Source organism: Miscanthus floridulus, chromosome 2, assembly GCF_019320115.1.
Source record: "Miscanthus floridulus cultivar M001 chromosome 2, ASM1932011v1, whole genome shotgun sequence".
Taxonomy (NCBI): Eukaryota; Viridiplantae; Streptophyta; class Magnoliopsida; order Poales; family Poaceae; genus Miscanthus; species Miscanthus floridulus.
In genome coordinates, this window is record NC_089581.1 from 5,240,380 (window position 1) to 5,263,826 (window position 23,447).

Here is a 23,447-nt window from a genome sequence, read left to right on the forward strand (position 1 = left end):
ATGCCTGGTCAAAAAGATAGCGTCAGAAATTTACAAAGTTAAAAAAAACACAAAATGACAAAATAGCGTGAATCACACATTTCATAAGAGCATTCTGGCGAAGCCCATAAACTTAAGGGCATTCTAGCGAAGCTCACTCCTCATAAGGGCAAAATTTTCATTTTCTCGGCGAACGAGACGGGACTTAGACACTGGGCGAGGGTTTGGTTCGAACTAGTCGATGGAACTGGAGGGTTTGGTTGGTTGGGTCTTCGAGACGATTTTTTTTTATTTCTAACACTTTCTTTAACTATTTTCAAATTTGACATTGATTTCTTTTATTTTCAAATCTAACATTTTTTATGCGCCTATTGCCACGGCGTGGCCAAACAACGTTGACGCGCCATGCATGGCAGCGCGGCAGCGGCGATGCCGTGGCACTTCCCCGGACCTTGGCCGCTGACGTGGCAGGCGCTGCCGCACCGCAGATCTTGGCGCGGTGAAATCACGTCTAAGCGATGTGCCCTGGCTCCCTCCCTCCCTCTGTCTGTCACTGCGTCGAGGCCGGACGCCCACGTCCCATGCCTGTACCTTTCGCCAGCGTCGTCCCTCGCTCCCAGGCGGCCTCCTAGAGGCCGCGACGCTGCCGACCACCTCTCCTGTCCTCTCTCTCCCTCCCTATTGGCCTCTAGGAGGTCGTGCTGCCGTCGTTCGCCTCCCTTTGGGCGCCCCCCCCCCCCTCCCTAGCTGCCTACCTCCCTCCTTTCCCAAGCTTCTTCTCGGTCTTCATCAAGGTATTCATGCTCTTATTTGTTGTTTGAACTGTGGATTCAAAGATTATGATTGATAGCTAGAGTTTAGAGGAATAGTAGGATTGGTAGCTAGGGATTGATAATGGAGGATTCCTACTTATGGTTTGGAGGAAAAGATTAGTTAATTTTCTCTATGGGAAGGCTAATTAGTTAGTTACAACTATTAGTTACAACTATGTAGGTTATATTTTCTTTGTTTTAATGCAAATGGTTCACCTTTACATTACTTTAGTACTTTTTTTGTTTTACATTAATTTGTGATGTTTTGATTGATGTTAAATTACAACCGTTTTATTAGATGGAAGACATGTATCGGAAGCAGTTGTGGTGAAAACAGGGTCGTTCTAGAGAATTATACTCCGACGCGTCTAGCAAATATGCCCCTGTCCATCCTGACCTCCCTGTCCCTAACTGTGATTGTGGTCGTCCGGTCGACGCGTTTCAATCGAGACATCAAGACATAGCTGCACGTTGCTTCTACATATGCAGTCGTTTTAATGTAAGTGATTTTTTTGTACCTTTTTTTCTTTATTTGTATTACTAGGTTACTAATATTTTATTAGAATCTTGTTGTGTAGGTCCATGAGAGGTGTTTTTTCTTTCAATGGATTGGCGATCCGAACAAGTTTAACCCAAGGTACCTCCTTTTCGATGATTGGTGGAGAGGGAGACATCCACGTGAGCACTTCGAGTGGTGGGTTCCACCTCCTCCTATCCCCCCACCAATGACGCCTAAGGTGAAGCACTTAGCCGCAGTTAGACGACTCGAGGAACCTTCTCTGTGCGAATACGGAGATCGAGCTATGATAAACCCTAGGAATACGTTGGAGTTTGTATGTCCACACAAGCATGAAGTAAGTGAAAAGTGTATCTGTTGAAATGTTGAGCTATATGTGTTCATGTACTAATGTTATCTTTTTTAGGTGTTTTCAATGGAGAAGTATCGTTTCAAGGAGTGGCTATATGGTCCTAAGAATCAATGGCTAGAAGAGCCGCCAAAGGCAAAGGAAAAAAAAAAGAAAGGCTAATTTTCAAAGCACCTCCTGTCATGTGCGAATGTAGTGTTAAATCTAACTACGATCTAGTCTCTTCAGAGCTTAGAATAGGCCATTATTGCGGCCATATGGTTGACTATGATGAGGTTGGTTATTGTTGTGAAAAACATGAAATCATTTTTTTTCTTTTGCTAAGACTTATGATCTAATTTTTTGTTTGAACAGAGCACTAGGAAATGCATGTGGAAATCTTATGATGGTCAAGCTAAGTTCTTGGATGAACTGAAAGGGATGCAAGTAATTGCACGGAAAAGGGGATATGGACCTGACAACGTTGACCTCTTCGTTAAACAGCGGAAGAAGAACATGCGTGAGTTTGCTAGACAGCACGGTATTTATAACCCGATCGGTGTTAGGCTTGATAAATAGGAGTTGGAGAGACGGAGGACGTTAGAGGAGAAGAGGGCAAGAATGGAGACAAGGGAAGAGGAAAGAGTACAGATGCAGGTCTTGAACGACCATGTTGTTGCATTATGTGCCAGTGAGTTATTGATAACCTTGTTATTTTCATTGCCTACTTTTAAATGTAATATAATCGTGTTGCTAACTTGTTGCATTTCATACATGAAGAGATTGGATGCAGCGTGCAAGATTTGAGGAAAAGAAGTTACATGATCACAGAACGAGAGCTAGTCGCACCGTTCAATCTCCGATTGTGTTGTCCGATGAAGGGGATGAGGATGAGGACGATACTGCCAGGTTGAACGATCTCATCGCTCTAGCTGAGGCGGGCTTGCAGGCAGAGGAGGCTGAGGACAACACTGATAGACTAAATGAGCTCATCGCTCTAGTAGAGGTGGGCTTACAGACGAAGGAGGATGACGACGTGTTCTTTCTCTCAGGTCATAGAGGCCGCTTACTACAGGCAACAAGCAGATCAGGGCAATATAGGTAGCCTAGGCACATGAATGAGGCGGAGGAGGACGTGTTCTTGTCTTAGGCCGTAGATGAAGTGGAGGCCGCTTACTATAGGCGATAGACGGATTAGGGCAATGCAGGTGAGCTTAGCCACAACAACGAGATTGTGGTAGAGAATTGGTACTCGGACGACGAGTTGCTTACTCAGTATGTTTCTGACTGAGGATTTTGGATTGCGCCTTTTGGTAGTTCTATGCTTTAGTAATGAACAATGTTGTTATGTACTAGACCTTTCATTGTGTTATCTTGTGTTTCATTTCAAGTATTGATATATTGTACCCATTTAACGAATAATGTATACATTTACCAAACTACGAAGGCCCATGTGAGACAACATTGCAATTGCATGGAATGTCTATAGCTATGTCCGTGTACGAGTAGGAATTGATGCACATACTGAAAGGACCTTGATGTCGCCTAAGAGGCCTAGAGGGGGGTGAATAGGACTGTAAAAATCCAACTCGAAACTCTGTTAGAACAGAGGGCGGCACTGTCGGCCTTATAGGGCGGCACTGCCGATCTTCAAAAATAAAGCAGACAGCGTTGATATTTCACAAATAGTAACCTGACCCTCTCAGTTGCTCAATCCTGCAAATTTAACTCGAAACTCTATTAGAACAGAGGACGGCACTGCCGGCCTTATAGGGTGGCACTGCCGCTCTTAAAAAATAAAGCAGATAGTGTTGAGATTTTACAGAGAGTAACCTGACCCTCTCAACTGCTCAATCCTGTAACAGAAAGACAAAATGTAGTTCGAAGACTGGATACCACAGAAATCTCACACAAGAGAGGATCGAGCTACCAAATCCTAACAACAGCTAGCAAAGAGCTGAACCAGCAAGATCACAAAGTGAAGCATGCAAGACACAAAATTTATCCCGTGGTTCAGCTCGCCACCAAGGCTTGCCTAAGTCCACGTTGTTGAGGCATCCACAAAAGGATTGGCTCACCACCAAGGCTTGCCTTGCCCTCGTTCTCAAATCAAGAGAATGAACTCTTGAAGTGAGGGGTAATTTCTTAGCTGTAGGATGAGGTTACAAACCTCCCAAGGCTGCCACACGAGTTGGCAAGCACAAAGGCGACGCCTAGCCGGCTAGGAGCAAGCTCTAAGAGTAACAAACCCTAGAACCGCCAGCCAAACATGAACCAAATGCTCTTAGACTTTGGGAATCAGTGGATCTGCTCTCCAATCGAGTTTTGCTTCCTTTTCTCTTAAGTTTTGATGGTGGAAATCAAGGATTGCTTGGGAGCTTGAAGGAGTAACAATGGAGGAGAGAGAGGTGAGCTTTGGTTTGTTCAGTTTCGAACTGAACCGTTGGAGAAGAAGGCTCTCTGTTGTGGGCCGATCCAAATGGTATTTGTACCTCTTGGGTCCCAACGGTCGTTTATGGGCGGCACTGCCGCCCTAGCCAAAATAGGTAGAATCTGGAGATTTTTGGCTGGCTGCTTTGGCTGGGTAAGAGGATGTAGATCTAAAGTTTTGAGCATCTGGCTGCACAGTTGACCAACTGTACTAGAATCCCTCTTTATAGTACGGCTTTCCCTAAACTCAAATTCAAAGCATAAAAGAATGTAAATGCCTTTGAGTTGGTTGCCACTTCATTTGGCAATGGAGAACTTCTATTATCGAATATGTTTTCCTCATTCTCATTATACCTTGATTATGTGACTTAAACCATTTCCATACATATGAGTTCATCTTCATGGCTTCAAGTCACTTCCACTAATGATTTGATCCTCAACACAATATGACCCATCATAGCTTGATTAGTACCTCGACTCAATGCAAGTACTCTCTTCTTCACCTTAGCCATGGTACCTCGGTCGCTAAGACGTCGCTTGCCCTTCACCTTCGCTTAGTACCTCAAAGCCCTTTCCTTGCTATCTTCACCCTATCAAGCCATACTTAAGTCACATTATATTAAGCATCCATTGAAAATCATTTCTTCAATATTTTGATCCTTGCTTGAATATTTTCTAGATATGAATGTTGAGATCAATCAAGCTTCAGTTTGTCTCACATAGAGATATACATGGATCAACATCAATATGGTCAAGCTAATTCACAATTCCTTATTCCCTTCTCATTTTGGCTTGACATTCCAATTGATCTTTCATATATTCATCCATGTAAGCAAACCAATGTAGAGACCGACTTATATCCACTATACATTGTTATTTACCAAGTATGTTTGCTTTCATTGAACTAGATTGCTTCCAAAAACTTCCAATACAACAATACATAGTTTGGCATTTACTTTAACACAATGTGGCATATCATCAAGTTTGCCTACTAGTTGAACCTTGTATATACTTGTTAATACACAACCCACAAGTATATGCAATAGACTCAATTTCCTGCTCAACACTTAGCACACTTACTAGACCTTTAATTGTGTTGTCATTCAATTTACCAAAACCCACTAAAGGGCTAGATGCACTTACACATACAGGAGAGGCAGCAGTACGAAACTTGTCGAACCCCTTATGCTAAGCATGTAAGGCATGTGGTGGGATCAGTGTGGCCCAGCTTTTGCCGCGCCATCCACCACAATGCGGTGAACTGTCGCGCCATCCTTCATGGCGCGACAGCGCCTGACGATGTTTCCAGCGTAACCAGCCTCTAAGGATTGAGCATCGAGGTTGTTTGAAGCAATTTGAAGCAAATAAGATTCGTTTGACCAAGACCACAAGTTCACAAATATAATTTCATAAGTTCACAAATAAATCACCAAGAGTTTAAGTTCACAAATTGGTACATAAGACCGAAGTTCTTGACTACATAAGTTTGACATGATAAGCGTCGTTCGACATAAGTTCGACATGAAGTTAATTAAGTCGACCAAGTGCACAAGTTCATGACTTAATTAAGTTTACAAATTGAAGCAAAAGTCTTCAACCACAAGTGCTACAAAGTACATTAATTGGAGTAGTACATGAACTCTAAAATAAGGCTAAGTCATCAACGATGGACGTCTTGCTGACATGATCCTTCAACTAGACTAGCTAATCTAATATTAACACCTATACAAGACTAACTATAATAACTAATTATACTAAATACAATAACTAACTAGACTCATTAACATCACTAACTAAACTAACTAACTTTACTAACTATACTAACTTACTATACTACTTATACTAACTAAACTAACTAACTATACTCACCCTATTCGCTTGAGCTTATTCAGAATTACTTTTCAGCCATAAAACAATATTTTCCTCTCACAATATTTCAACATAAGTATCAGCATAGGCCAAATTTCAGCATCAACGAACAGGGGGACTAACTATACTAACTATACTAACTAATCATTCAAACTAATTTTGCATCTTAACTCTAAGTAACAACAATTTCGATTCAATCAACAAATACACAAGGGGAGTACCTTAGACAACGAGGGAAAGATTGGGGCTTAGCCAAATCCACCAATAGCGACGAGGTGGCCGCCACCGACGGGCTTCTTCTAGGAGCAGGAGAGAGAAGGAGAGGGGTGCGGCACACCGCCGCCCCGCCAAGGAAGGGATAGGGGGGTGCAGGTGAAGGAGACAATGGGGAGAGAGGTTGGCCAGCGGTGGGGAAGAGGCCGCTGCGCCAACGACGGGCACGGCTCCTGGAGCGGCCTAGAGAGGGAGAAATGAGGAGAGAGGGAGAGAGGGAGGCGGGTGGTCGCCGGGGGTGGGGTGGGGGGAGGTGTGAGCGGTAGCCTCGGAGGCGGCGGCGAGCGCGTCTCCCCCTCGATCCGTTTCACTAGAGTGAAAGAGAGATAGTGGGGGGAGGGAGGCCGGTTCGCGGTCCTGTATTTGGCTTCGCCGCGCCGTGGGCCGTGGCGCGGCATTGCCGCACCAAGATCTGCGGCGCGGCAGCGCCTGCCACGTCAACGGCCAGGGCCCGGGGAAGTGTCACGTCATCACCGCTGCCGTGCCGTGATGCATGGCGCGTCAGCGTTGTTTGGCTACGCTGTGGCAATATACGCGACCAAAAGTATTAGATTTTAAAATAAAAAAATCAATGTCAAATTTAAAAATAATTTAAAAAAGTGTTAAAAATAAAAACATTTCTTCGAGTCAAGTTCAAGTCGAGCCGAGGGGTTTCGGTGGGTCGCTGTTGGTCGGGTCGAGGCGTCGAGCAGACAAACCCCTTTTTGAGCTCTCCTTGGCTTTGTAGCCTGTAGGGCCCTGATCGGATGGAAGGAATTGATTCCTCGGAAGAGATGAACACCTAAAAAATCTCTCAAAAAGGAGAAAAACTTATAATAGCGCCAGCAGTACCAACCAAATTGCTGGAAAAAAAATATACAGTAGTACCCATCAAATTACAGATGCCTTAAGCAGGAATGCTCTTAAAGAAGAGATGAACACATAAAAATCTTTCTAAAAGGAGGAAAACGTATCATAGCGCCAGGAGTACCAACCAAATTGCTGGGGGGAAATCGTATTTTTTTAGATAAAAGGATTTTATTTTCATTACGCAAATGAAAAAGGTGACGGACCCTACATCGGACGATGTATGTATCAATCAAATTACAGATGCTTGCCTTAAATATATTCTTAGTTGCATTAAAGTATAGTATATGATATATATTTTATCTCCTTTGCCACCTTTCATGTCAGTTTGCTTGCAACGTGGGTCTGTTCGGCTGGTATTAAAGCTGGCTGATAAGTCGGTTGAAACTGATTTGTTGTGAGAGAAAAATATTGTAGATTCTAGCTGATAAGTCGGATGATAAGTTCAAGCGAACAGGCCCTACGAAGATTCTAGCTGATAAGCCAGCTGAAACTGATTTGCTGTGAGAGAAAAATACTATACTAAAGTTCAGTGAGCAACCTTAAATATGCATCAAGAAATTGAATGAACTCATGCCTGATTTAACCAACCTGACAACCTGAAAAGGGTACACGGGCATTACTTGCACCAATCCCATGAGGACAGTTCCAATGGTGTATTGACGATGGTTTCTATCCTCATTAAATGACTTACCACGTAGGTAAAATACTGACATGGTAACGTAATTAATGAAGAAAGAGAGCAAAAATCCTAGAAATGGTTTTCTCATGAAGAAATCAGGTCTTCTCTTGACCCAATGCACCAAGAAATCATGAAATCGTTATTGGGGAGAAACCACCAGTTTCTAGAGGGCTCGTGCCACACTCCCATTGGAGGAAGAAGGTAGAGTTATGAGAAAGAAAGAGAAAATAATTATTATTCATAGAAACCATGAATTGAAAAACAGTACTTTTTTTATATGGTATCCTATGTTATAAAAACTACTAATTTCTTTACTGTGACTGCCCTAAAAATGTAGAAACAACCCAGAAAGTCAGAAGCACGGAGAGACTGTATTGTATTAAGCGCAACTCAGACATCAGCATCACGATTTAACACGATACCAAAAGGGGAAAAAACTCATAAGGTTCCCAAGTGAATATTATTACAATATGGTACCAACTTTTAAAAAAAATTAAATAAAGAGGCAAAATTTTCTCCACTTTTTTTGGTACCATTATTTTAGCCTGGCCTCCCTAACTAACTGTGCGCTCTTTTATAGTAGCAGAACGGAACAGCCATGCAAAAAGAAAAAGAAAAAACAAAACAAATTATATCTGGACAAGGACTCGAACACGGCACGACGTCTGTCTCTTGCAGTCCTGGTCGCCTAAATGCGGAAACTGTCTCTGTTATGGCTCCGTTCGCTGGTCTAAAACTTAGCTGAAACTGTCTGAAAAAAACTGTTCCAGCTGAATTGTTATGAGAGAAAACAATGTTCTAGCTGAAAAAAGAAGCTGAACAAGCCGAATATGGGATAAGCCGAACATGGCCATATGTGTCTAGGACCCTCCTATTATATGTATGACATATGTATAAGACTTCTCTGACTAACACTCCTAATCTAAATAGATTTTGACCCCGAATAAACCACAAAGAGTTTCCTGATTTTAATTCTGTTTTGTTTTTCATTTTTTTTGTTCATCAAGGACTTTACACTTCTATTTTTTTCATGGCGGAACACGATCCCAATACGTTCAAATTTGCTTTTCTGTCGCTATGTAGAAATTGCAAATTTATTTTTTGCATAGTCCTTATTCTATACAACATGTAGCAGAAACGTTGTTAGTCATCATTATCTAGAATCCTGGCCGGACACGCGTCGTCAAGTACCATATTGCATATTACCATAATTACGCTGAGCTATATTATATCTTTACATTGATTTGGAGTCTGGACCTCTGATCCATTAATTAAATTGACATGGAGATACCAACTGAGATATGGCCTTGTATAGACCGTGACGATCGTACCTCCATGGCTGCACCTCTACGTACATATCTCCAGCCTTACTAACATTGCTGATGAATTTTGGCTTTGACGCTGAACCAAGGGTACTGCCCCCAACCAACAACTTCAAGCCACAGCGCGCTGCGCCGCCCCTCACGGACCAAGTTCGAGCGTGGCGGTTGCCTTTGCACAGCCGCTGTCCTGCGTGTGTGCTCATCGCGCCGATTGCCGACCACGCTTGCCCAGAAGCGTCACCTACGTCTTGTGCAGCCGCTGTCCCACGTGAAAAGGTCACCTGGAGTTTCATCTCGGTCTGTAGATCAGGTGCGCAGTGTGCTGGAGAGATAAGCTGATGGACAAAGAAGAGATAGAGGTCCCGTTCTGCTGACAGAATTTTGGTTGAAATTGGCTGAAAATACTGTTCTTGCTGAATTGTTCTGAGAGAAAAACACTGTTCCGACTGAAAAAAGATGCCGAACAAACTGAATATGGGGTAAGCCAAACAGACCAGACATGTGTTGGAGAAGGTGGGAAACAGAACACTTATTAGAAGAAAGAGTGGTAAACCAGCTTCTCCTCTCTTCTATTTTGCAGTAAACCGAAACAAATAGAGTTAGATGAGAGTTGCAGTTGTTGAAGAAATAGTTTCATTTAATATTTTTTTATATGCACATCACGAATTGTACTTTAGCTTATTGCAGTTGCTCATGAATGAGAGTCAAAAACACAATTATTCAAGAAGTAAATAAACATTACAAAGCTATGGATTAATCGGTAATGAAAGGACGATAATTTTTATCCTGTTACAACGCACGGGCATATTTGCTAGTTTTAAAAAAAGAGCAAGTTGCACTCATAACAATCATAATCGATAGGGTAAACTGTAAACTTCATTGTTTTCCCGTCGCAGAACTTCTGAGTTGGTTTTTGTGAAGCTGCTCCACGGTAAAGTTTATGGGCAGAGTTCGTGGAGCAGTCCCAAACAGCCTTTAGTGCCATGTATATGTTTTGCCATAAGCTTTGCTAATAACTGCAACCTTGTTCTGAAAGTTCTGCAACATCATCTGGACTACCTGAACCTGAACCTGAACCAACCTACATGTGTGTTGACGTACACGTAGAAACTGCTGGGTGGAAGGATGCAAATTTAACAAATTTTGTCACGAGGAACCAACGGAACTATACAGAAGGCTCACATTCATATTCAGTCACATGGGCGCGGCCGCGGTGGTCACATGGCCGCGGTGGTCAGATGGGCTCACATTCAAAGGGACCGTTCGGCTTGTGTGAATTTTAGCCGGAATTCACTGTTTATGGCCGAAATTTATCGTTCACTCTCTCACAAATTTCTTCAGATTCCTTCGAATTCCTTTAAACGAACGGAGCCAAAAAAAAAAAAAAAAAAATGCAGTGAGCTCCGGGTTTTCGTGTTTTTTGTGTAGCCACGATGACCGTGGGCCACAGCTTTTGCTGGTCTCCTTGTCATTTGCCGTGTGGGCGGCAGTCAACCACCTGCGTCGGAGAACCAAAGCAGCAAGAGATGACGAAGTAATCGAAAAGAACTGAGTTGCAGACCAAGACGGAGATACGGCGGCTGACAAGCTTGGCGCGACGACTGCAGTCGCGCTCGACACCACTGGCGGAACCAGCGCCCCCCCCCCCCCCCCCCCCCAAAAGCATAGTGATTTTTTAAATACCTATACAAATTTCGATTGCATAGCTAAAAAATTATCATTTCACTCTATTTTGATGATATGAGTACTAAATATATATATGTAAAAACATTGAAAAGCTACTGAGACATATATTTGTTATACATATTTCCGCCACTGCTCGACACCGCCGCCGCGTTCGTAGCCATGTAGATTGCATTGTCCACGTGCCTCTGTTTGTGTGTAGCGTTCATTGCCATGTAGATTGCATTGTCCACGTGCCACTTGTTCTATATTGTTTCCTACTTGTATTACTATATGTATAATGTATTGTACATACATTTATAGGTAATAAATAAATAAAAGAATGATTTTTCAGAGAACTCGGCCCAGGCCACGTTTTAAGGAAAACGAATCTGGACCGGCCCAGGTTGGCCGGCGTCCAAGTTCCAAGCGCTCGGCCCACAAGAACCCACCGCGAGCGACGCTAACGACCAGGTGACCCAATCGCCGCGCGGATCTTCCTAAAAAAAATCGCTGCGCGGTGGCGGGCACAGAAGCCATGTCATGACATCAAAATGTTCTTTATTCTATTAATCTATTTCATGTCTTGCCACTATTTTCCTCCATCTGTGTTGCATCGTTTTCCTTCCAGTATCGAGCAGCAAGGAGTCGTCGACGACAAGGTTCATGATTGAGAGGCAGGATATAGCCTATCGATCTCATACGGGCAGAAGTTATTGTCACGTTCGCTTAGCTGAGTATCGCTGACTGATTTATTGTGAGAGAAAAATATTATTTGTTAGCTGAAAAAGTACGGCTTATAAACCAAGCGAACAGGGCGTATACTTCTTTGTAGCACGCTCATTACCGATCTTCCATCGCTCAGGCTGAAAAGAAAGAGGCCTTCACCATCAACCCAAAGCACTACCGTGCCACTCTTCCCTTGGAACAACTCCAACTTGATCTTTGCTCTGGCCTGCATCTGGACCACCCTTATCGGCAAGGAACTTGCCAGGTTGATCTTCGCTTAGCTGCTGGCGTCACTGCCATGCTTCCACAGTGACATCTCTAGGCCATTCAATAAGAGTAACAGAAGCCCCCCATCTGCAGAACTTGCAAGCAATGGCGCCTTGCTGCGTTTAGCATGAAGAGGGAGCTCTAGGTATGAAAACGTTGGATGTGTGGCGATATGCAGCGTGTGGCAATGTGAGTGAGGGTCCAGTTAGTCGAGCTGCCGCAGAGAAAGTGGCTGCAGGTGACTGCACCACATAGAGGCCAGGCATTAGCTCAGGAGTTTCTGAAGACCACATCCAATGTTTGACCTTTGAGCAGTAGGATCCAATTAAAAACCTCCTTTGTCTGATGATCCAAATGGCTACCAGCTGAAAGGACTGAGATACGCACTTGCCATGGTCGACATCCTCGGTGACAAGTAAGGTATACATGTCAGGTGATGCAATTCGAATCGAAGGTATGTGGAAGATTTCACCAGTGAGAGGATTGCAGACACATAATTTGTCCGACTGGGCTTGGTCACTGGTGCCTTGGCGGCGGAGGGCCAAGAGGCTGTCTTGCGATGCAATGGGCTGGTATAAGTTGAGATCGCAACCGAGACCCCGAATGAAGGTACAAAGCTTAGCTGGTGTGAGTGCATTGCAACTGACTTTGCTGCCGATGGATTTTGACAATTCAGACATGGGCATGAAGCTCGGTGCCAAACTACGCCACTTGCCCTTATTATGCTGCAATAACTGTTGAGGAGACTCAGTGCTGTCCTGGTAGAAGAAGCTAACAAGCAGGGACGGAGTAAAACCATGGTCATGGTGGCGCCTCATTAGGCGATCAAGGAAGGTTCTGTCCTTTATGATATTACGCCAAAACTTGCATGTTGAAGCAAGGCGAGCTAGGGAGGCAGGATCACTGATATGAGACAGGATCTTGTCGGTCATTTCTGCCGGAAGCTGCAGCATCGCGCCATTCTCCATGGTCGTTTCCTGCAAAGAAAAGATGGGAGCCAATTTTGTTTAGAACACCACCAAAAGAAGACTGTCTGCATGCAGGCTTATCTTGGGCTCACTTTAGGCCTGCACAGTTTTGCTGCTGCCGGACTTGTGCCCACATGTGCACAGTAGGTTTGATCGTTGATCTATGTTCAGCAATGATCCTAGTGTTCGTTCTGATTCCATAAGCCTAACCTTAGCGATCGTTGCCCATAAACATACTTGTACTCGCTACTATGATTAATCAATCTACTAATTCCATGAGCCAATCTCGGTTACACAAACCTACTCCAGATAAATTCAGAGTTCACACAGCTGATTTCCTTAAGACTGGTGGCTTTAGGCTTATGTATTTTTTTTTAAGTAATGGCAAGAGCTCTGCCTTTCAATTAAGAAGAATATAATTAGCCTAGTTTATAAGGAAACTAGGCCTGAAAATCTTTTTTTTAAATCTTGACAAATTCATTACTCAAACTGATAAGTCATCAGAAACGATTACAAGAACATCTTCAGTGACAGAACTTGTGATGAGTTCCTCCCCTTCGATGCAACCATAACCCAGAGCAGCCATAGCATGTGCTCCATAGCATGTGCTGCCCTATTGCCAACTCTACTAAGAAAATTACATTCAAAATAAATAAAATTCACATGAGCTAAAAACTTGAGCTCCTCAACCAGCGCACCTTCAGGCATTGTATCAAAAGTGTCCGACCTCATTGCTTGCTGGACCATCAAAGCATCTGTTTCCAGGATGAGTTTGCCAACACCCAAATTTGCCGCTACCTGAACACCCTGCAGACATGATATCAACTCAGCTTGGAAGGCACTAAGAGCATGGTTCAGTTTCCCTCTTCCCGTCAGTACAACATCTCCATCGTGATCTCTGATCAGAAAGCCCCAGCTCCCAGACATATTTTCAGCCTTGAATGAAGCATCACAATTCAGTTTCAACACTCCATCATGGGGGTTTAGACCATTTCACAGCATGAGCTGCTCTCTGGGTACTCTCCGCCACCATCTGAGTCAATTCATAGCAGTAGGCTTTGATTCCTCGGGCAATATCCCCATCACTTCTCCTTCTTCCTTCTTCCCGGACCACATTTCTATTTGTCCAGAGGCTCCACAAGGTGATGATAGCTGTGATTTTCGTCGCCTCCCGTTCTTGCAAAATGATGGTCATCGTATCGCGGGTTGTTGTCTGTGCAGCCAGCTTCTGACGAAGCCCTTCCAGCAGGAGCATGTTCCAGACTTGCTTGGCCAAGTAGGCCTGAAAATCTTATATAGGCACAAATTAAAACATAGAAAATACCCACAACACCAGAACATCATAGCCCTTGGTTAAGAGGGAGCATAGGCATAGTGTTGAAGTCTATTGTCTTGTTAGGAAAGGTCACAACTTGTTGGTCTCTTTAGTCATACAAGAATAATTTAGTTTTTGAAAAGAAATATTACTCTCCTTTGCAGTTTAAGGTTACGTACTCATTTATCAAGTAACTTCATATGTAGACTATTCTTCAGAAGCAGGGATTCATTGGATTTGGTTGTGGAGACTTCGCAACACTTGGAGCAGATGGCCAAAAGTATATTCTCGGATTTTGTTGTGGAGACTTCGCAACACCTGACGCGAATGACCAAAGGCATATTCTTCCAAAAACATAAGAGACATTCTAGTATTTGGAGTGAGTATCAGTAGATTGTGTTGTGTATGTCTTTTTTTTTTTTAAAAAAAAAGTCTGTGTTCTTTCTTATCAAGCAGATGCCGTAAGAACCTTTTCAAGACTCCGTATAACCATGATGTATTATTACACTTGAAAATTAATAAAATCTTTCTTTTTAAAAAAAAAGAAGTGCTAGAGTCCAGATGCACCTGTTAATTTCTGTGGATTGACTAGGGTAGATCTAGGCAGATATGCTGTTAAACATGATGAACTAGAACCAGCAGAGAGTGGGAGAAAGGAGAGGGGTGCTGGTGTTGAACCTGAGCCCTCGGAGAGAGTCGCGGTTGAGCTGGCCATCTCAGCTTCGATGATGGAGGCAGCACACGGGCAGCGACGGGTGGAGTAGAGGTTGCACGGACGTCGATGCAGTGCAGACGGACGGCGTAGCAGTGACGACGGCGAAGTCAGCGGAGCTTCCCGTCGCTGGCTGCGCGCCCTCTTAGATCGGTCTAGGGTTTATCGGTGGGGTTTGCGGCTCACGACGAACCTCGTACCTCGAGCCACTGGCCCCCACCTCTATATATAACGCAGTGCGACGGGGGCCCACCAACCATGTAGGGTTGGACGCCCCCAATCAGGGCGCGTGACCAAGGCCCGATAGGCCGTTGGGCTTATTGGTCGGGAGATCAATCTAACATTCTCTCCCTTGATCTCACTATTATTTTTATCCTTAAACTTTAAACTTCAATCATTTTATCCTTACTCATTTCTTCACAGATGATGCATAGAGCATGTCTCATCGTCACGGTCAATCGCCGATAGATTTAACAGCTACAATGCACGTCTCTGATCTGAAATAGTTACTTTAACTTTTAGGCCCTTTATAGTTCAGGAATCATAGGCTTTCTCTTAAACCCATGCCGGCTATATGTTCTCTGAACACGTTGGGTGGTAAGCCTTTTGTAAGCGGATCCGCGAGCATCTTTTCGGTACTTATATGCTCAAGACTTATCATTTGATCCCGGACTTTATCCTTCACAACATAATACTTTATGTCAATATGTTTGGCAGCACCACTTGACCTATTATTGTGAGCATACTGTACTGCTGGATTATTATCGCAGTATAACTTCAGTGGTCTATTGATGTCGTCAACCATCTTCAAACCGGGTATGAACTTCTTTAGCCAGTTCACCTGCTCCGTTGCCTCATAACACGCTATAAACTCGGCATACATTATGGATGATGTAGTGACGGTTTGCTTTGAGCTTTTCCATGAAATAACTCCTCTTGCGAGAGTGAACACATATCCAGACGTGGATTTTCTATTATCTCCCGCATAATCAGAATCTAAATATCCCACTATATGGAGTGAATCAGATCTTCTATACGTCATCATGAGGCCTTTCGTTCCTTGCAAATAACGCAAGACTTTCTTTATCAATTTCCAGTGTTCTATTCTAAGATTGCTCTGGAATCTGCCAAGTAACCCGATAATAAATGCCAAGTCAGGGCGCGTACACACTTGAGCATATTGCAAGCTTTCGACAGCTGAAGCATATGGAACCACTTTCATTTGATCGATCTCATATTGGTTCCTGGGGTATTGAAAATCCCCATATCTGTCGCCCTTGACTATAGGAGCAGGTGAGGGACTACATTTGTGCATACTGAATTTCTTTAAGACTTTTTCTATGTATGCCTTTTGTGACAGTCCTAATACCCCTTTACTTCTATCTCGGTGAATCTCGATCCCTAGAACGAACGAAGCTTCACCAAAATCTTTCATATCAAATTTTGAGGACAAAAACTTCTTTGTTTCCAGTAGTAGACTGACATCACTACTAGCAAGTAAAATATCATCCACATACAGGACAAGGAAGATAAACTTCCCATTCTTAAACTTTGCGTAGACACAATTGTGCTCAACATTATCTTTAAACCCAAAATTCTTTATTGTCTGATCAAACTTCAAGTACCACTGTCTTGAAGCTTGTTTTAATCCATAAATGGATTTCTTTAGGCGGCATTCTAAACGTTCTTTTCCTTACATGACAAAACCTTTCGGTTGTGCCATGTAAACATTTTCCTCTAAGTCTCCGTTGAGAAATACCGTCTTTACATCCATCTGATGTAATTCCAAATCGTAATGTGCCACTAATACCATTATGATTATGAAGGAATCCTTACATGAGACTGGAGAAAAGGTCCTATTGTAATTAATCCCTTCTCTTTGTGTAAAGCCTTTTGCCACAAGTCGGGCTTTATATCTCTCTATATTCCCTTGAGAGTCAAGTTTTATTTTTTAGACCTATTTACAGCCTACTGTTTTGGCTCCTTTAGGAATTATCTCCAAATCTCAAACTTTATTTGCATTCATTGATCTCATCTCATCTTCCATGGCCTCAAGCCACTTTGATGAATGATCATTTTTTATGGCTTCTTCAAATGAGGTGGGATCATCCTCCATTTGAAATTCTTCAGTGTTGTACACTTCATAATCAGCAGGAATAGCTGATTTTCTAACTCTTTGAGACCTTCTAGGGGCCTCCTCATTTGGCACATTTTCTGTTTGAGGCTGTTGTTGCTCCCCCTCATGTGTGGCAATAGGTTCTTTAGAATCCTGAGGAACAGGTTCCTCATCATCATTTATTGTTGCCTCAGGCGGGATAACAACAGATACTGGCACTACAATGTCTTGTACTGTTGGTGCAGCAACAGCAGGTAGTGAGAAAAATAGCTCATGAATGATCGGAGTGGGTGCATATACCCGCTTCTCTTCAAGGTCAATTTCTCGAGCTACCATGCTCTCCCTAATCATTTCATCCTTTAGGAAGACAGCGTGTCTTGTTTCCACAAACTTTATATGTCTGTTAGGACAGTAGAAACAAAAACTTTTTGACTTTTCTAGGTAGCTAATGAAATAGCAACTCACTATTTTAGGATCTAGCTTCCCAATGTTTGGGTTAAAAACTTTAGCCTCAGCAGGGCTCCCCCACACACGCAAGTGGTTAAGTGAGGGTACTCTTTCTGTCCACAACTCATACGGTGTTTTGGGCACCGACTTACTTGGTACTCTATTGAGAATATGAATAGCGGTTTTTAACACCTCCATCCATAGACTCATCGGTTAAGTGGAGTAACTTATCATACTACGCACCATATCCATCAGGGTACGGTTACGCCTTTCAGCTACTCTATTCTGCTGAGGTTCGCCCGGTGTTGAATACTGGGCGACTATACCATTCTCTTGTAAGAACCTTGTAAAAGGTCCAGGAACTTGTCCATATAGGGTATGCCGACCATAGTACTCTCCCCCACGGTCAGACCTGACTATCTTAATCTTTAAATCATGCTGATTTTCAACTTCTGCTTTAAATATTTTGAATTTATCCAACGCTTCTGTTCTTTCTTTAATTGGATAAATATAGCCAAAGCGAGAGTAATCGTCTGTGAATGTTATGAATGAATCATAACCATCTACACTTTTCACAGGAAAAGGACCACATATGTCTGTGTGAATAATCTGTAGAATTCCTACGCTTCGTTTAGCATCTTTCTTAATTTTCTTTACATACTTTCCTTTTATGCAATCTCTATATTGTTCTAAATCTGAGAGCTCTAATGGAGGAAGAATATTATTCTTAACTAGTCTTTCTATTCTCTTTCTCGAAATATGGCCTAAACGATGTGCCATAATTTCGACAACGCATCGTGAGCTCTTTTTCGTTTTCTATTTGCATTGTTCGATGAGGATACATTTTCATTCACATCACATACAAAATTCACATTTTCATGAAGTGATAACAAATAAAGTTCGTCTTGTCGGAAGGCAAGACCAATACATCTATTATTAAACAATATCTGACATTTGCCATTTCCAAAATAGCAATCATAACCATCATGGTCCAACTTTGATACACTAATCAAGTTTCTTTGCAAAGAAGGTACATAAAGAACATCTCTAAGAATAAGTATGAAGCCATCAGCAAGCTCTAGTGGAAGATCGCCAACAGCCTCAACATCTGCTTGTACTCCATTTGCAACTTTAATGAAACTTTCGCTTCTTTGCAAAGTTCTCATCGAACGAAATCCCTGTAATGAATTAGCAACATGAATAGTTGCACCTGAATCAATCCACCAAGTAGATTTTGAAAACTTTACATACAAGGATTCATTTATAAATGTAATGATGTTCTCACCTTTATTTTTTATAATTATCTTTAAGAAATCGGAACAATTCTTTTTATAATATCCCATCTTCTTACAGTAGAGACACTGGTCTTTATCCACTGGGAATTGCTTGTTCTGAGACTGTTGTATGGGACCCTTTCTAGATGACTTGGAGGAAGAATTATTATTATAGTTTTTTTCTTATCTTTTAGGTAGTTGACAGTACCACCTTGTGAAACTTTTATTCTTTCCTCCTCCTGCACACACATGGCTATGAGCTTTTCTAAATCCCATTTTTCAGGCTGTATGTTGTAATTAACAACAAAGGTGTCAAATTCTTTGGGCAAAGAAGCAAAAATCAAATGAATAAGAAACTCATCCTTGAGTGCCAAATCCATTGGTTTAAGCTTAGATGCCAGATTGCTCATTCTCAGTATGTGCTCTCTAATATCACTGTCGCCACCAAAGTACCTTTTTGTTACCAGCTGCTTGATTAGCTGGGTTGCATATGTCTTTGAAGAGCCAGTAAACCGACTCTTTATTCTTTCTAGGTACTCTGTGACCGTGTCACAGTCTGGAATTGAGCCCACAATAGCAGGCTCAATCGTATTCTTTATCACTGCCAAACACTTCTTGTTGGTAGTGACCCATTTCCTATGCTCAAGGTCATAGGACATCTTTATGGGAGCAAAATCCTGCTCTCTGTTCTGCCATGCAGCATCAGTCTCATCTGTCTCCCTCATCGGTGCCACAGGTTCTCTGGGGCATGGTGTGGTGACAACCCAGTGGATCCACCTTAGCGAGGATAAAAACCAGGTCTATCTTTTTCTTCCACTCAATATAGTTATCACCTTTTAGAGTGGGGATCTCTTTGATACAACTCATCAAGTTATATCCTCCTGAAAACACAATTCAAATAGTATAAGAACATAAATAATAACAACAATAATTGCATGCCTTAGTTTAACGTTGGTCAAAATTAAAACATACAATTATTTTATACATTAAATCTATATCACCGTTGGGCAGAAATAGAAATAATGCATAATCATTAAAATTATAATATTGCTATTAACAACGTTGGTCAGAAAATAACAATATCATAATCAACTCATATTTATCTCTTGGCTCTTAAAATCAAATTCTCCCGTTGGTTCAAATTTAATTAAAAGTCCATAATTACTTTAAATACGCAGCGAAAACATTAACATTCAATAATCATTTTCCTATTTTTCAGAAACAACTTTACTATGTACTGAACAAAAAAATATCATTGGATAAATTTTATACAGAAAATTATCATAAAAATTCAATTCAAATTGTTCAAATTGTTTTCTGGAAAATAAGAAAATCAAAAAACTGTGACTGTACTATTTGTTTGGCCATTTCGGCCCGATCCAGCAACAGTGCGCGTGGCCCAGCCAAAAAGCCCATGTCAATGCGCGCAGCCCAGAGCCAAAAAGCCCATGTCAATGCGCGCGGCCCAGAGCCAAAAAGCCTATGATCCCGCGGACGCGCGCGGCGCCTCCCCGCGCCCAGGCCGCAACCTAGGCCTGGGCCGGGATTCCGGCCGAGCAGCATCGCCCGCCTGGGCTCTATTCGGCCTGGAGCGACGCTGGCCGTCGATCTGAATCCGACGACCAGGCATCGATCTCGGAGGATCAAACCCCCCTGGCCGCAGTCAGCCAACCCTAGCGACCATTTTCATTCGCACACTCTCTCTCTTTGCCTCACTGCTCTCCCCTTCTCTCCTCAGTCAATCACCGAGCGAGCGACCACGGCGAAGCAGCGAGGTCCCGGCGCCGTCGCCGGCCCCCTCGCCAGCGTGCGCGCTCCCCAGCGGGTGAGCGTGCCGCCGTCGAGCGGCCTGGCCGCGGCGCCCCTGTGGTCGGATCCCGGCGAGCGGAGCCCCGGCCAGCCTTTCTTTTTCCCGCGCGCTGGCGTGACTGCGGTGCCACGCGACGGCGAGGTAGGCCACCCCCTTCCCTTTCTTCCCCTTTCTTTGATTCGTTTGTTCGGATTTTCGGCCCGATTTGCCGATTAGGGTTAGGGTTAGGGTTGGGATGGCCACTGTTTTCTTTTTCCCCCGATTTGAAATCGGTTCTTTCTTTCCTTTTCCCGAGCTCTCTAGAGTTAGGGTTAGGGTTTGCTTCTATTGAATCCGAATCGAGTTCGAATTCACTTTTCTTTTCATTCATTTTTCGTTGCTTTTGATTCGGAAAACCGAGATCTACACCCTAGGCTAACTAACTGCTAGGGTTAGGGTTTCCTTTTTTTTGTTGAAATCGTGTCCACTTTTCCCGTACCTGATCTGATTTAGGGTTAGGGTTCGATGTTGAGACCATGTCTCAATCTGTTCACATTTTTCCCGTACCCGATTGAGGGTTAGGGTTCGATTTCTTTCTTTCCCCGATCCAGATCTACCGCTAGAAAGGCTCCGATACCATTGTTAATTTCTGTGGATCGACTAGGGTAGATCTAGGCGGATGTGCTGTTGAACATGATGAACTAGAACAAGCAGAGAGTGAGAGAAAGGAGAGGGATGCTGGTGTTGAACCTGAGCCCTCGGAGGGAGTCGCGGTTGAGCTGGCCATCTCAGCTTCGGTGATGGAGGCAGCACACGGACAGTGACGGGTGGAGTAGAGGTTGCACGGACGTCAATGCAGTGCAGACGGACGGCGTAGCAGTGACGACGGCGAAGTCAGCGGAGCTTCCCGTCGCTGGCTGCGCGCCCTCTTAGATCGATCTAGGGTTTGTCGGTGGGGTTTGCGGCTCACGGCGAACCTCGTACCTCGAGCCGTCGGCCCCCACCTCTATATATAGCGCAGTGCGACGGGGCCCACCAACTATGTAGGGTTGGGCGCCCCCGATCAGGACGCGTGACCAAGGCCCAATAGGTCGTTGGGCTTATTGGCCGGGAGATCAATCTAACAGCACCATGTACGGCAGTAGCATATGAGCAACTAGATTAGGGACAAGAATCATGACCTGCTGCATATATAAACGAAGCAAACCAAGCTGGAATATTGTATGAATCACTGTATGTAACACTTACAATTAAGTATAACACACGACTACACAGGAGAGTGCTTCTTATCAAATACTCTGGACTATTTTTACTACCACACATGTTGCAGAACTTGATTAAAGAGAAGGGCAGCGATTTGGCGTCAATCTCATTGACCGCCACGAAGGCGTAGTAGTAGATGCAGCGTGGAATCTTTTGAGATGCCGCAGTCCGCAAGGGTGTGATCGTCGGCCAGCTGCCTCCCTGCATAGATGAGACGCTGCCCTCCAGGGTGAATGTGCTGCATATAATGAATCCTCTCCTTGATATCAGCAATGGTATCTGAGCTCTCGAACTCAGAAGTGATGGTGTTGCGGTGTTGCCCCTAACATCCTTGACGAACACTTGCATGCTACCCCATGACCGTAGTTTGAGCTGGATAGTGCTTCCATCCTTTATGTTATAATCGGAGAAAGTACGGTTGTCCTCCAGCCGTTTCCGGAAAATCATGAGACGCTGCTGATCTTGAATCTTTGCCTTGTTCACACTGATCGTGTCAAATGTGTCCACATTGAGAGGGATCGAGATCTTGACGGCAAGAGTTTTCACAAAAATATGCATCCCTGTGCCCAAGTGATCTTCAAGTTCGATTTCTGATTCGTTCCTAACGTGGTAATCAGCCAACGTAAATCTGTCATCCGTCAGCTGCTTCCCATGATAGGTGAGGAGCTGACTGTTAGAGGGAGTCCCGATTCTATCTTGAATCTTTGCCTTGACGTCCTTAATGCTATCTGAGCTCGCGACCACAAGGCAGATTCTCTCGCTACCGTGCACCATCTTGATGAAATCGGCATCGGCGTGCCGCCCTGGAAGTGGAGATCAAGGTGCAGAGTTGATTGGTTCTCGGTGTTGTAATCGGCTAAACTAGGAGAGTCCTCCGTGAGCTGGTCATCAAGGATGAGTTGGATCTGCTGCTTAATTTTTGCGTTGACATTGCGAACAGTTTTTGATGGGGCGACCTTGAGGTTCAGCGTCTTGCCGCCGCTGGGGTTCTTCACGATAAGTTGCACCTGCATCCGTGCCAGACAGATGGTTGATTCCCTGCCAATGTTGTAATAAGCCAAAGAGCATCCGTCCTTCAGCTGCTTGCCATCAAACGTGAGGCATTGCTGGTCCAATGGAATGTCATCCATATAATAGATCATAGCCTTGACAGTGCTGATGGTATCTGTGTTCTGGACATCAAGGGTGATGGTTCTTCTTCTGCCTGTCATCATCTTGATGAAGATTGGCATTCGCATCCCTCAGCGGTTGAGATCTAGGATGAGGCTGCATCCACTGTGGATTTCGTAATGGTCCAAAGTATGCCTGTCGTCCAGCCACTTCCCATCATAGAGGAGGCGGTGCCGATCCTGAATCTTTGCTTTCACCACGTTGATGGTGTCTGAACCCAGAACCTCGAGACGGATGGTCTCCCCGATGAGGGTGATGACGAAGATCCACATCTGTTGAGGGGCCTGCATCCAGTGAACAAGTGCATGGATTTCAATTCAAAGGGTAACTCCTTCACTAGCAAAGTTTTTTTTTAGAAAAGACGCAAAAACTTTGCCGCAAATTTTATTAGACGATAAAAAAGAAAAAAACTGTACAAAAGTAATTACAGGCAGAGAAAACCTCCACCACTCCGACTTGAAACAACTCCGACTGAAAAAAAAAGAAACTAAGAAAAGAAAACCCCGGCAAAACAGGAAAGACAGCTCGGACAACACACTCCCAGCAACTAGCAAAGTTGCAAGCAGATATGGTAATCAACACGTCAGCAAAACTCCATGGTAGGATCACAAAATAAATTAGAAATATAGCATATCATGAACGCTGCTAGATGTACCTCGAAGGCGTATCTAGAATTT